The sequence below is a fragment of the Xenopus tropicalis genome, chromosome 8, assembly GCF_000004195.4.
Source record: "Xenopus tropicalis strain Nigerian chromosome 8, UCB_Xtro_10.0, whole genome shotgun sequence".
NCBI lineage: Eukaryota > Metazoa > Chordata > Amphibia > Anura > Pipidae > Xenopus > Xenopus tropicalis.
The window spans coordinates 68469663-68484286 of NC_030684.2; the positions used below are offsets into that span (position 1 = coordinate 68469663).

General features: G+C 38.4%; 1 long non-coding RNA gene and 2 other non-coding genes across 5 annotated transcripts; all 3 read right to left on the minus strand.

The window, feature by feature from the left end:
* mir16c (microRNA mir-16c) lies at window positions 1–70 on the minus strand. The gene has a single exon (NR_049545.1). It is a non-coding gene; the product is annotated as a microRNA mir-16c (primary transcript).
* Window positions 71–1864: 1794 nt separating this feature from the next.
* Window positions 1865–13161, minus strand: LOC100488395. 3 transcript variants are annotated; one of them, XR_004219802.1, is made up of 6 exons: window positions 12996–13161; window positions 10509–10585; window positions 8414–8448; window positions 8022–8106; window positions 7406–7567; window positions 1865–2115 (listed from the first exon to the last, which is right to left on the minus strand). It is a non-coding gene; the product is annotated as an uncharacterized LOC100488395 (long non-coding RNA). The 3 variants fall into 3 exon arrangements; XR_001171667.3 differs by lacking the exon at window positions 1865–2115 and having other exon boundaries at window positions 5308–7567; window positions 12996–13154; XR_004219803.1 differs by lacking the exons at window positions 1865–2115; window positions 12996–13161 and adding an exon at window positions 12268–12973 and having other exon boundaries at window positions 5308–7567.
* mir15c (microRNA mir-15c) lies at window positions 1998–2071 on the minus strand. The gene has a single exon (NR_049636.1). It is a non-coding gene; the product is annotated as a microRNA mir-15c (primary transcript).
* Window positions 13162–14624: the final 1463 nt, after the last annotated feature.

Below are 14624 nucleotides of genomic sequence, written 5' to 3' on the forward strand. Positions count from 1 at the left end.
AATATAGCAGCAAAGTAATACTGGAGAGTGCAGATATGGTCATGAACTCCAGTATTTACGTGCTGCTAAAGCAAGATTGCTAGAACACATGTAAGAAATCTGTTAATAACTAATTGCATTCAATACAATTTCATACACTGTAAATACTAAAGTTTAAAAAGTCAAATGGAACCTGTATCTTAACATGAATCTATTGTTTATACTGCAAAATATAGTTTACATATTTAAAAAAATGTTATTTGCAGGGATGAAAATACCCACATCCACTAGTTCTGAAAGAGAAGAAAGGTAGAACAGTAAAACACATGCACATGCTGCAAGGTTCGTTTAAGTAATATTTTATATTTTGCCAACAGAACATAAACATTACTAGATGTTCAAAACATTTATATATAAAATTTTCCTATTTTCACTGACTCCTTATGAGTGTCAAATCCTTAATGTTAACTTGTGGGTGATAAAGTGTTGAGCTCCAGAACAGCAGAGACTTTTATTTGCCAGTTCTCTCACATGCCTTAGCATTCTGAGTGGATTCAAGAAGGTACTGTTTTATTAAAGATGACATATTGGATAAATGGGAAAAACCCTAATTTTGTAGGCAATTATGAATAATATCCGGTGCTGGTTTCCCTTTGTGCTAAAAATTAAACCTATCTGTAACAATGGCCCCTTTATTGGAGCTCCCTATAGATCCTCTCGCTTCTCTGTCCGAGTTTGAAATGGAGAGTGGGCGTGTCCTAATGTTCCCTGCCAGAAACACAGTAGGAGGGGGAGAGCCAATCACAGCCCTGCAGTCACCCAAGCAAAGACAGGCTTCAGTTCCCTATCAGGTCAGCCTAGCTGCTGATTGGTTCCTATCCTACAGTGCAGGGTACGGAGGGCCGCCGGCTCCCCAGCTCATCCAGAGAATTCAGCCAACAGGAAGTGGAACAGATGGGCGGGGCTAGTGGGGTTTTTGTGGAATTTCTCAATAAATCAGTCAGAAACACTACTTTTTTAAGCACAATCCTTCTATATCTAGAGGAGTATAATTCTCTGGTACATTCATCATTTTTATAGGATATGTCTCCTTTAACACATCCATACCCATTATAAAAGCATTAAAAAATTCTAGCTGTCAATCATATATTGCCTGCCCCCCCCCCTCTATGCCTTAGGCCAGGGGTCCCCAAACTTTCTTGCTCGTGAGCCACAGTCAAATATAAAAAGAATTGAGAAGAGCAATACAAGCATCATAAAAGTTCATGAAGGTGCCAAATAAGGGCCAAGATTGGCTATTAGGCAGCGTCTATGCACACTATCAGCTCACAGGAGGCTTTATTTGGTAGCATATCTTGTTTTTATTCAACCAAAACTTGCCACCAAGTCAGGAATTCAATTATAACTACCTGGTTTGGGGGCACTGGGAGCAACATCCAAAGGGTTGGGAAGTAACATGTTTCCCCTGAGCCACTGGTTGGAGATCACTGCCTTTGGCACAGAGGTGGGGCAGACAATTACTTTCCCCCTCCCTCCTCACCATCTATTTGTGTAGCCAGTACATGGCATGGGCATCAGGCCCACTATTCTGGCACATACACAAAATTTTGGCATGACACAAAGCTTTCTTTAATAACAATATGGAGCCTGCCTGCTTGCTGTAGTTGTGTTATTCCAAGACTGAAGGAAACAAGATTTAAATCATTTATATAATGTAATTGACGTTATGCTTGACTACCCCAAAAGAAAATAATTTTGAATTATTTCTTAGGGTGACAGGTCCCCTTTGCTCCTTGTACACGCTTATACTACTAGGAAAGATAAACATTAGATGAGGTGTCCATTTAAGTGCATACTTGTAAAGAACAGATTTACAGAGACTGACAATATTAAAAGAAAGTTGTCAGATTTTATAAATATTAGAAAATCCATCTGAAAATGCTGCACAGATTGAAACTTAAATACAACATGCAATTACTCAAAACAGCGTCCAAGGGTTCTTTGGCTTTTCTCTGAGGTCAAGAGGCAGCTCAGAATGGTCTGTATCTCCTTGTTTCTACAAACCATGATGTGCTGCTAGATCACCTCAAAGCATCTAAAATGTAGTAGTTTCTTCAGACAGCAAATCCAGAAACACTGTAAAATTAAAGAAATTTTGTTAGCTTTTCCAGAATCTTAACATAAATACTTTTTACTGCTTATTTTGCGCACAACATTTAGTTTTACCGTAAAGTGGCATTTACAGTGAAAGGGGCAGTAAAGCTCAGGTAAAATTTTAGTCTATAATCTTGACTATGAGCTGTACTGCCTGTGTAATAATACAATTTATCACATCACATTCCCTAATTTATCTACTCCACCTGTTTCCAGGGTGAATCCATGTATACTGCTGTGGGATGCTGCTGAGAATGTCCATGGCTCACACATATACTATATTATCAGTTGGGGGTAGCCACAGAGAAACCCGGGAGCCACCGTTTTGTGATAGTCTGTGTGCTCATTTAGACCAAAAAGAATATCTCTAATAATGCCTCTAACTGTAACAGGAAGAAGTGTGGGAGTAAAACACTGAACTTTGTCTAATAACTGGCTGATGTGACCTCATAGGTATGTGTACCCTTGGTTTGTCTGTGTGCACTGTGAAACGTATGATCCCAGGGGTGGGGCCCTTAGTACCCAAATGGCACATACAAGTATATTTTTATGATTTAGACGAATAAGTGCTTTACATACGGGCTTTCTAATGTGATATAATACTATAGAGACCTATATTGTTCACTAGGTCATTAGTTTTAGTTTCCTTTAATGTTAAGAATTAGCAATATATACAGTTATCTGAAAAAGTAAGCACACACCACAAAGTTTCCATATGTGAATATATTAGTATTTGATCTTCATTAAAAAAATAAATATATTAAGATAAAGATGCAATTGAACAAAAAAATAAAATAAAAACAATTTTGAAATTCAAAATCAAAAAACAGATATGCCATTTCCATGCATGGGAAAAGTAAATTCGTCCTTGGCTCCAATACCTGGTATGACCTCCTTTGAAAGGAGCAACCTAAAGTAGGTAGTTTAACCAATCTGACATCAACCGAGAAATTTTTACAATTTTCTTAGGATCATTTTTTCAGATGACAGTGTTTGAGTGTTTTGGTTTTTTTTTTTGCATGTACAGGATGTTTCAAATACCCAAAACATCTTACTAGATCCAGACTTGGCCATTCCAGAACCTGCCATTCCTTGGTGGATTTACTAGACAATTCAGGGTCATGTTGCAATGAAAGGTTAAGGTCGATTAAGCTCCAATCTCTGACAGATGGTCTCATATCCTCAAGCATCCATTGGTAAAGGTTTTCACCAAACATGTCTTCTGGTACAGCAGCCAAACAACTATCTTTGCCTTTTCTGTCCGGCACACTGTTCCAGTAATCCTGGTCTTTGCCTAACTTTAGTCTTGCTCTTTATAGACAGCTAAGATTTGCTTCTAGCATCTCTCTAAATCTAATATGTGCAGCCCTACCTGCAGGTCCTATGATGAAATTCTGGGGTTCTTAGAGAATTCTTTCAGCATCTTGTGCTTTGCTCTTGGCCTGGGCCAATTGGCACTTGCTTGAAATCTTCTCCACTTGTAGATCTTACGGACAGTGGGAATGATTGATGCAATGTCCAGTCATTTGAGGATCTTTTTAAATACTTCCCAGGCCTTCGAGAACTCTTTCCATCTAGGCATGTTGATCCCACACATTTCAACAAGAACAAACCTAACTAAATGTCTGAGGCTTAAATAAAGCTGTCCCATGGAGAGATTTAGTTGCCCACAATATAACTCAGCTACCACAGCAACTAATCTCTCTGAAATGCCCTTCCACCGAGAACAAAGGGAATCGCCAGTGTAAAGGCCTATGCATCGCTATTGTTTTTGGAAAAGCCAAAGTCACGTGTAGGCCTTTCCACCAGCAATACCCTTTGTTGGCAGTGGAAAGACATTTTGAAGATATACGTCGCCCGCGGTAGCAGAGATCTATCACGGGCAACTAAATCGCTCTGTGGGAAATTGGTCTCATGGTGGCCATACTTGGCAAGATCCACTCGTTTATGGAGGTCGGCAAATATGTGGATCTTCTCCCAATATGCCTTATTGGACTATATTAAATTGTTTGGCCCTAGGGCCAAATGATCAAATTAAACCAGCAGTGAGACCGAGAACTGCATCAATGATCCGACACAGCCCCGATCAGACGGAAAACCTGCCTGATTTAGATCTGCACAATTTCAGCCCAGATCTCGGTCAGGATGGCCCGTCAGGGGTGCTCATACACGGGCAGATAAGCTGCTGAAATGTTTTAAAGGACCTGAATTGGCAGCTATAACCTGCCCGTGTATGGCCACCTTTAGGCAGACTCCTAACTACTTGCTAATCATTTGCACCTGATCTGGTGAACCCGACTGAATGCTGGGTATTTTACATAGTGATAAATGTGGAGGTGTACTTACTTTTCCCGCATGTTGAAATTTCTATCAGTTTTGTTGAAACTAAGATCAAATATCTTTCTTGAAAAAGTCTAAAAATTGCTATGGAGTGAACTTACTTATACACACAACTGTAAGGGCTCTGGCACACGGGGAGATTAGTCGCCCGCGACAAATCTCCCTTGTCACGGGCGACTAATCTCCCCGAACTACCATCCCACCGGCGACTTACATTTTCACCGGTGGGATGGTAGTTCGGGGAGATTAGTCGCCGTGACAAGGGAGATGTGTTCTGAGGCTACAATTTAATTTTTTTTTTTTTTACTAATATCTCTATTCACACCATCCCCCGTTTACAGTCACTTTTCAGTGTCTCATTCAAACCAATAACTGGTTTCTAAAGTAATTTGGACCCTAGCAACTAGAGAGCTGCTGAACAAAAAATTGAAAAAAAAAAACAAATAATATATGAAGACAAGTTGCTAATTGTCTCAGAATATCACTCGTCATGTCATACTAAAAGTTGTTCTCTTTAAGTATGAAAAACCCCTTTAGGGCAAAGTACAGTCCCTGGTTTACAAGTCACCTATCTCATGCAATAATGAAGGAAATGAATGTATAAAATGTTAATTTGTAAGTAATGAACTGCATAGATTATAGGGCCACACAGTGAAAGGTTTTAATGAAAGATATATGCATACCTGTTTAAAAGCGACAGAAAAATACAGTTTTAAGCTCAAATGGGCCATGGACTGATGAGAATGAGTGAACATTTACATCTAAAGATGATGTAATAAAAAAACAGACCTTATATTTATTTGTGCCACTTATCACAGCCTACACCTATTAGCGTTGGCACATATGCACACTTGTAGACCACAGAGCATGTTTTTATAGCGCCAGCAAGTTATAATATGTGGCACAAAAGTATATCTAATTCTCTTTGATAGATGGAGAATTAAAAAAAGCCTGCCGGATAATACAAGCCATTACACTTGGGGCCACAGGATTAGACAAATTCAGGGAAAACGAAGATGCATGAAAGGAAAGTACTATTTTTAGAACAGCCTTCATTTTAGAGAGGAAGATTGTGTTTGTGGGTAGAACATTAAACATTTGCGGTACTCCTTACATCCTGGTGCCATCATACTTGGGCCATTCCATCTGTTTATCCTGCTTCATGTATCTGACCAATTTAGTGTCAGGTGGTAAAATACAGTACAGCTCTATTTCACTGCTGGATAATGTTCAGTACTTTCACATCTAGGGTATTGCTTTTGGACATAAAATGCAAAATGAGAGGTGCCAGTCAAAGCTCATGGGAAAATGTATTAGCTATGAAGTTGTTTTAACACCAACAACAACTGTATAATTAATTTGGTTTAATAGTTGCAGGCAAATGCACCGTGTATTTTGACCATCTTGCAAGTTTTGCTAATTATGAGTTACATATATCAGTTGAACATTGGTCCATCCAACGTGCTGCTCATACCAATAGGGTGTCCAACAGTATTATTTTACAGGAAACCCTCTCTAATCTGTTAACTTTTGTCATGCCTATATGGGAAGAAAAATACATCTGAAGATCCTAACCATTAAGGTGGCCTCGCCCCATTCCATATACCTTCTCTCTGGATCAGATTGACCACCTGCAGTAAAAGGTATAAATGCCTATTGAATGACTGAACACCACCTAGTCCAAAATAAAGTTCCATCCCTCCGTGAAAGTGTTTAAGAAGGAGCCTTTTATTCCCATATACGAAACATCCTGTAATTAAAGGGGTTGTAAACCTGCAGCACAGCACCGCTCAACCAAACTATTTAGCTGTGGCTGGACTACAAATCCCAGAACAGTGTAACATATAATGAAGGGCGAGGAATGCTGGAAGCTGTAGTCTAGGAACATCAGGGTTGTATTAAAGCAATAATGCACAATACAACTTTTACCAATATGTTTCTGCCCTTTATTCCAGTGTAATATAATGAAGAAAAAAATAAGAATTCTCTCTTTATGTGTAAGGTAACAGCTATATGCATGGTATAGTGATGGGAAATAGCATACTTATTGGTGGATTCTTTTGCATTTATAATGAAGTTTTTTGGTCAGATGAATTCTTATTGGTGAATTTTCTTTCATGTATAATTATGTTTTCCAGCAACTCCAATAGTAAAACAAGGGGGTGCTGTTGGACAGTCTTACAGGTATGTTTACAACCCCTTTAACAAGGCTGTTAAAAAAACGAGGCTGTTAAAAAAAAAAAAAAAAAAAAAAACCTTCAGGATCACCTGTGACTGTAAATGCACAGATTTTTCCTTTGAAACATTTGTATAGATATGATTACACAGGTCTCAATAAAATCTAAACCTATACCTTGTGTCTCCATGTTACACATTATTACTGTATATTCCCAGTAACCATTTATTGCAGCTCTCAATTTATACCTGCACTATCACTGTATTGTAAAATGCACAGTACAGCACACACACTAGCACTGTATAAAGATTCTTATACCAGATATTTTGTTATGTATTTCTGTAAGCCGCATTACATATTTATATGTATAGAAATGCATGTCAATTTCAGAAGACCTGCTTTCCTGCTGCCTTTTAATCAAGCTTGTTTGTATGATTAGAACACAAATACAAAACAAACTTTCTAGAACTGTACTAGTGACAATGAATAAGATATAAGCATGCTGTTAAAGAAATACCACTGCATTCATTTGTGTGTTCCTTTTATGTTAACAGTGCTAAAAACTATTTTATTAATTTAGTGCATTTATTTAAATACTGGTAAGGTATTGTGGCCTACTTTTTTTTTTTTCTTGTTGCAGGCCAATGTCTGCAGATACTATCTGTGGGCAAGTTGCCCAAAATAATGTGCTAACAGGCCAACAAGGGCAAGTTATGCATGTGCGGAGGGACTCCAGCATACTCCAGTGACATTTACCTGTTGCTGGGAAAACAGAATAAGCTATAGGGCTGGCTAAGTGACTGGTTGTTAAAGAACCTTTTAATCAGTAAAACACTTGATTTTGCAATGGTGTCATAGCAGCTCCCATGACAGTTCATTCCCGACAGTCTCTAAATCCAGCAGAAAGTGGTCAGTGCTCTGTTAACAAAAAGACAAAAGATATCCACAACTGTCTAACTTTAAATATCTCTCCAACTAAAACTTGGACAACTATTCATTTGGTAACCAGTAGGAATATTTAATTATGTGACAATAATATAAGATGTCATTCTCCCAAATATATTTAAGAGTGATATTTTGAAGGACAATTGGCTCAAAGACTTCTTGGTCTGTGTCTAGATGTACAAGACCTAATTTCCCTTAAAAGAATTGAGACAGAGCCTCCATTAGACTTTGTCAAAAGAACAAACAGATTATAAAGGACTTCCTTCAAAATATTAGTCCTTATCCCACAGAAGCAGAGGAAGGTAAATTTTCAACCTAGGCTTAAACAAAAGATGTTATGGCAATTTAAATTAAATATAACTGCAACTCTAAACACACTGCAGTTAATATGAATGTTTGTTATCTCCCTTAAATGCTAGGCACTTACTGAGAAAGTATGTCTTATGTCTCTCTTTGTGAAGGAAACGTATCCTATGTAGCAGCTCACCATCAGGCAGTCTTGACTAAATCATCTACAATAGAGGATTGTAATAAAGAGGGGGACAATGCTATACTAAAGTTGAATGACAAAATCACGGAATCCTAAAATAAAAATTAGAGTATCTCTAATGTACCATTTTAGTCTCACTTTTTCCTAGAATAAAGTGCTCCTACACAATAGGGCAACTGTAGGTTGCCAGAGGGAATATGCAAAAGCCTATTTTCACAGCTATTTGTGGAACTGTAGCTTGGTTTCTTTAATAATATAAATACCTGGTGTCCTAAGGAAGGGCAGATGCTTTGAGAAATTGTTACAAGATTGTTAAAACAAGAACTTACTAATGGAGCCTTGAGTCAGATTTCCAGTTCTTAACCTGTAACAAGCAAAATTAACAGTCAGGCAAATAATATATGTGTATATGGTCAATTTTTGACTTAAAATTGTGCTCAACATGCTTGACTAATATTCTGCCTGTAACAGTAACTATGAACTTATGCCCCTTTAAAGTGCAAGTGACACGTACCTTCTAGCTCCTCTAGTCCAGTAATATATTTCAGCACACTCAGTGCCTTTTCTCGAGGGGCACAGGTTACATAGATAAGCCTTTTCTTTCCGAGGCAACTTAGGAAAGCCAAAGCGACACTTATGTTTTCCTACCTGCAATGTACATTCTCACCGGTAGGAAAGCATTTGAGGAGATTATTCGCAGGGCAACATCTCCTCGTGTCATACTCTATGATTAGAGCATTGTTTACATTCGTAATCCTTCCAATTACAAAAATGTACCTTTCTTCACAGTTTGGTGTGACAGAAGAACGTACACCTTCCACATAAGGACAGAGCAAGAGGGCTGGAGGGCCACACTCATTGGTAAGCATAAGCGGTTGGTGGGCAGATTAGGTAACATAATGCTAATGTAAAAATTAGAGGGGGGAAGGGGGGGGGGGTTTGGGGAAAATTCCCACAGTGAGTCACTATCAGCCCAAACACCTACTGACTGTAGTCAAGACATGGTCTATGTTTCAGCACACTTATTAAGTTAAATGTAGATTGCCAATATAATAGTAATAATCAGTAGGAACAATCCCATACTCAGCGTTCGTGGTCATTACTAGCTGAAAAGGGACATACTGCAGTGTTTTGCTAAGTTTTCCCAAGAAAAAAAGTAAATGATCACCTGCAATCAAATATTTTGGGGGTGATTACTGCTTTGTGGCTTAAAAACAAAAAAACAACGAACTACTGATGATCTCAGGCAGTTCACTTTGAGGTGGAAAAGGTGGTTTTCAGCACTACTCTGCAAAATGACACCGCCTATTGTGTGCTTTTAGCTTAAAGGGGCAGTTCACCTTAAAGTTATTAACTTTTAGTTAGTTTGGAATTATATAATTATTTGCATTGTTTTTTAGTTTAAGCTTCAAATGGAGCCCCAAAAACAAGAAAATTTGCAATACAACATCTGTATTGCTATTGCTTTGCTCTGTATTACTTATTTTCTCTTCATCTTGAAGTCTCATTAAAACCAGTGTCTGGATACTAGTGTAAATCTGAGCCTAAAACCAAATAGCACTTGAAATTACAAACTTAAAATTTGCTAAACCAAAATGTAAAAAAATAAAATATCATACTAAAAGTTAATCTTAAGGTGAACTGTGTGTGTCTAATAGCTCTTCTTCCAACACCAAAAAGTATTATGGTGCAAAAGAATTACTTTAAGGGGCCTTTATGTAGGAGCTGGGGGAGGGACCAGCCAAAACTGGCTTGCACTGGAAAACTCCAGGCACTGCATTAGCAGAACAATCCCTTAATTCTACCCATAGCAGGTACAGAGATCTATTCCCTTATACTAACCACTAACTAATAGAAAAACTGAAAGCAGCTTTCAACTCAAGTGATCTTTCTGGTTCTTTTCGGACAGCCTGATGTGACTATTAACTCATGCACAAACACTAAACATAAATCCAAATTATATGTAAATATATTTTTATTTATATAGCGCTACATGCAAGTGCAGAGCTATACATGAAACCAATATAATAGGACAGAAAACAAAAATATAAAAAATACAATTACATTCAAGTTCTAAGAATTAAGAGACAAAAGGAAGGATTCCCCTGCCCCATAGAGCTTACAATCTAAGGACATTTTTACATACCTGTTTCATTTAAACTACTGCCCAGACTTTTTCAAGTAGTATATTTTCCTGCAATTTTGACAATACTACATTTCTATTGAGCAGTAAGGTAGAATACTAAAGCCATTTTAGCAAAGTTGCGTGATTACAGGAACACAATGCTACAATAAATGGCAAAGTGTGGAAATAGAAATTGACCCTATACCATTTAGTGTTCTGTTAAGAGATCTTTGTATGATAATGAATGTAATGTGCATGTCCATTGGAAACACTGTTGTCTAAAAAAAAATAAACATTACCTTATCAGCCAATGACAGGCAGGTTCTTAGCAAACTTGGTTTCGTTCGATAAAAGGCTCTTACTTCAAATAGAAACTCTGTTGACATAAAATGGTTAATTGAGGAGATGTTGAATCTTTTTATATTAGTACATTTAATTTAAACAGTATGGGCAGTAAATTGCTTTCTGTACATTGTGGCTCTGATGACAGCCCATAGACCTCTTGCAACTGTTGATAGCCAAGATACTGGTTCACTTGATGCATTTTGCAACTGAAAGGTTTGCCCATTAAATATAAATAGTATTAAAGAAAGTACATTTTGAATTATTTGTTTTTTTTTTTTAATTAAACCTGGAGTAAAGGGGGATTTCCTCATATTGCAAAACTGCTGTAGTAATTAAGCTAAACATATGCAAATGTTACTCTTAAAAAAAATTAAACATACACCTATAATACTGCCTGTCTGCATTGCAAGAGAATCATACGGTCACTTCAACAGTATTAAAAAAAAAAAAAAAAAAGAACAAATTGTGGGTTTTACAAATAAAGCAAGGCAGGCTTTAATTTCACTTCATGCAGGTATATGATACGCATATCAATGTTTCAATTCTTTTAGAAAGTCTGATATTTGTATACTTTCAACTGCATGTTATGACATATGACAATTTATAGCCCCTCCCCTTTCACTGTTCTGTGGATTTGCAAATGCCCTTTTAGTCTTCTTTAAATATATAGTATAATATAAATAGGGCTCTTCCCATGTCAGGCCAATCAGATGTAAAAAATTGAAAATCTTAAATTATTGGAAACTACTTGCTTTATAAGATACACATTAGTTTGATATGTGTAATATTTACAGACTCCATGAGCTTTTGAGTACACTTTCAATGTTTCTATTATCAGTGAATACACTTTGGAGAGGACAGATAAAAATTGTTTTTTAAATCCGACCAAAGCAGAAATGGTCATTTCACAAGTATGGCTATTCCATTGTATCAAAGCTGTCACTCGATGGCAGTCACCTTACAACATTCTAAAATGTTAAATGCTATTCACAGAGAGGGAGTTTAAAAAAAACAAACTAAACACAGGATTGTGGAGTTGGGCAATATAGAAACTGACATATTCTAGAGTTTGACCACTGCCTTAAATGTTTTTTATCCATTACATCTCCAATAAGCTGATTTCATAATGCAGTACAACAATGTTACACATGAAAAAAAATGTTTGTGTGCACACTTGCTAAAGATTGTCCGGTTCGTATTCTAACTCACACCCTCAGCCAATAGACACAAAAGTGCATCAGTTATAGTGTTGTTTGTGATCATTAAACACTTTGCATAACAAGTCATAGCTGGAAATTGAAAAAAATATATATATATTCACAATCAGAAGTTAAGAAATGAGAAAGAATACACCACCTCTACCAGCTGTATTATTTACACCCACTGGGGGGGGCGGGGGTGAGCTTCTCAGCCCCTTTGTTTAACCCTCCACAACAGACAGCGCCCTGCAACCCCCCCACCAGTGTACAGATCCCCCGCCCAGACTACCCTTCCAGTAAAATAGCCCCCATCCCCCAATACCATTCCCCCTCCCCTTTGCCCCCTTTAAGTGTGTGTATGTGTGTGTATATATATATATTTACACACAAACATACACAAACGTTTCACCCCAATTAAAAGTGTCTATTTTAAGTGGAGTAATTTTCAATACCTAAAATTTAGGACCGCTTCCCCCGCCCCCCCCTCCCAACAAAATATCCCAAGAGCACCCACATAATGTATCGCTTATTATAAGGAATATGATTGTATTGGCCGCGTCTCTCCCACACCAGTGAGGGACCAGTGTGCGCAGCCCTCCAGTTGTTGCGGAGGCGCAACTCTATGCAGGGGAGCCAGGAGTTACGGAAGCGCAGGAGGGCCGCGGCTCGCTAGATAGGAGGGTGCGCGGAACACGGCGGAGAGTACACACACTGACTCTAGAGTGCGCACCGCCAAGAAAACAAACAACGCCAATTTATTTACACGCACAAGAAATATGCAACTTTTTCACTCTTCTTTCCACTTTAAAATAAACCCTTAAGAACACATTCTATGAGAAAGCAATTGTACCTTATTCTAGCCAACCCCTTATTTACACCTAACATAAATCCACCTCACACCCGGGACTTAAACCCCTAACCGGGCCCATTCCCCCCGGGGGCTAAGTGCTTTGGTACATTCCACACCGCGATAAACGGGTGTGTGGCGGGCTTCGGCCTCCACCCTCACTGCCCCGGGTAACGGTCAGTCTCCTGTCCCTACTCTGTGCCGGGCGGAGCCGGGGGAGGAGGAGGGGGGTTGGACGGGGAGAGAGGCCGCCGCCACACTCCGGACACCTCGGGGAATTTTTTCCAATTTTTTCCCGATTTTTCGGTGCAGTAAAGCCCGAGGAAGATGAAGGGAAACTACACAAAACCGCTCCGGCGAGTTATTCCCTAGGAAAAAAAAAATTCCCTCCTTACCTCAGTCCAATCGAAAATGGCGCCGAAACCTAAAAAACTTCTTAAATTTCATTGTAGGGCTTCCGCGGGGGATTCTGGGTAGGAAGAGCTGTAGAGGAAAATATAGAGAGAAAGAAAGAGGCGAGGGAAACAGCACTGGGCGGGGTCGAGGGCGGGGCGATTTAGCAAGGCGTGACAAGGAGACGCTTTGCGGGCGTGGTTAGATTAGTGGCAAAACTGGAGCGGGTTGGGTTATGAGTGGGCAGGGTGAAAATGACGATTTTACGTATAGCAACAGCAGTTGCTTTCCTGAAGGCCTTGCTGCTGCGCACTTTACTCTTCTAATGTAAAGTGGGGATGGGCGGGGTGAGCGAACGCGGCCCGTATATTTATAGGTGGTGGAAGCTGTTAACAAAGCTAAAAGTTTATTTATAATATATTTGATGTGAAGTATAAAATAAATTCGTTGCACCATATGTTAAGACTACTAATCGTTTTATTACTGTGCGCAAACAATTGCCTGTTTGACTTGGATCGTAATTGTAATTTATTTTTAAGAATGAAATAATGTAATGCCGGTAAAGTAAATTAGGTTCATGCTCTAAAGATTTACTTAAAAACACGGTGCTGCTTAAGGGCTAAATGTTAATACTAAATGCCAATGTTATTAGTGAATATATTTGCTAGTATACAAGTCGTGGTCCCCTGTGCAGTTGTGATAAGGCACAATTCAGTTATTGTGCTATTTAAAATTCTGATTTACTTATTAAATAACAAACCTTTTTGAGGAATTTGAATGTATAACTATATTTCTAAAGTGCTACAAGGTTACTTAGCAACCTATTACAGGGTACAAAAGTATAGATATGGAGACTTTTAGGGCCTTGTCACTTGGGGCTCTTCATCGGGGAGTGGGAAATTTCCTCTCCCACAGGCGATAAAGTGCCCAACAACACCTTCCCCTTCATATTAAATAGAATTGTCATCTGTAAAACGTTAAATACAGTGACCATGGCATTAAATAGTGAAAAATTACACAAATACGAATTTTGTTAAATAAACCTCCATTGACTCATGTTTTCAAAGGTGTCCACATCAGATCCCTATCTTGGTCACTTGTACACTGCTAAGGTTGGGGTCGTTATAAATTAGCAAACCAGCAGCAAGACGGGTTTACATCTGTCGTGAAAGCTGATGCTATATGGCTGATCATTAATTCTAATGCACAATACACTGAGTTGTATGCTCTCATAGAATGTGACTCTGAACACATTAGCCTTGTATTATCAGTCTTATATAGTACCTATGGACTATATATTGTAAGTTGTTCCTTAAGCTCAAGAGAAGAACATAGGGGCAAACTTCAGTGGCATAAAGCTTCACTGCTAAAGTTCTGTGTTGGCCTTGGTCTAGTATAGGAGCCCAAAACATAAGGTTTAACATTTATAGCTTAATTCTCTGGGGGCATATTGTTTAAAAACAAAAATGTGGCAGTGAATTATATTCATTTTATCACAAAAGGAATGTGCTTAAAAAAGTTGTGCTTTAGGTTGATCTATTGAAAATGTTTCCAAAAACTCTATTTGTCTGTTCCACTTCCCACTGCCTTCTTTCCCAGGGTGTGCATGGAAACCAGTGGCACTCAGCACA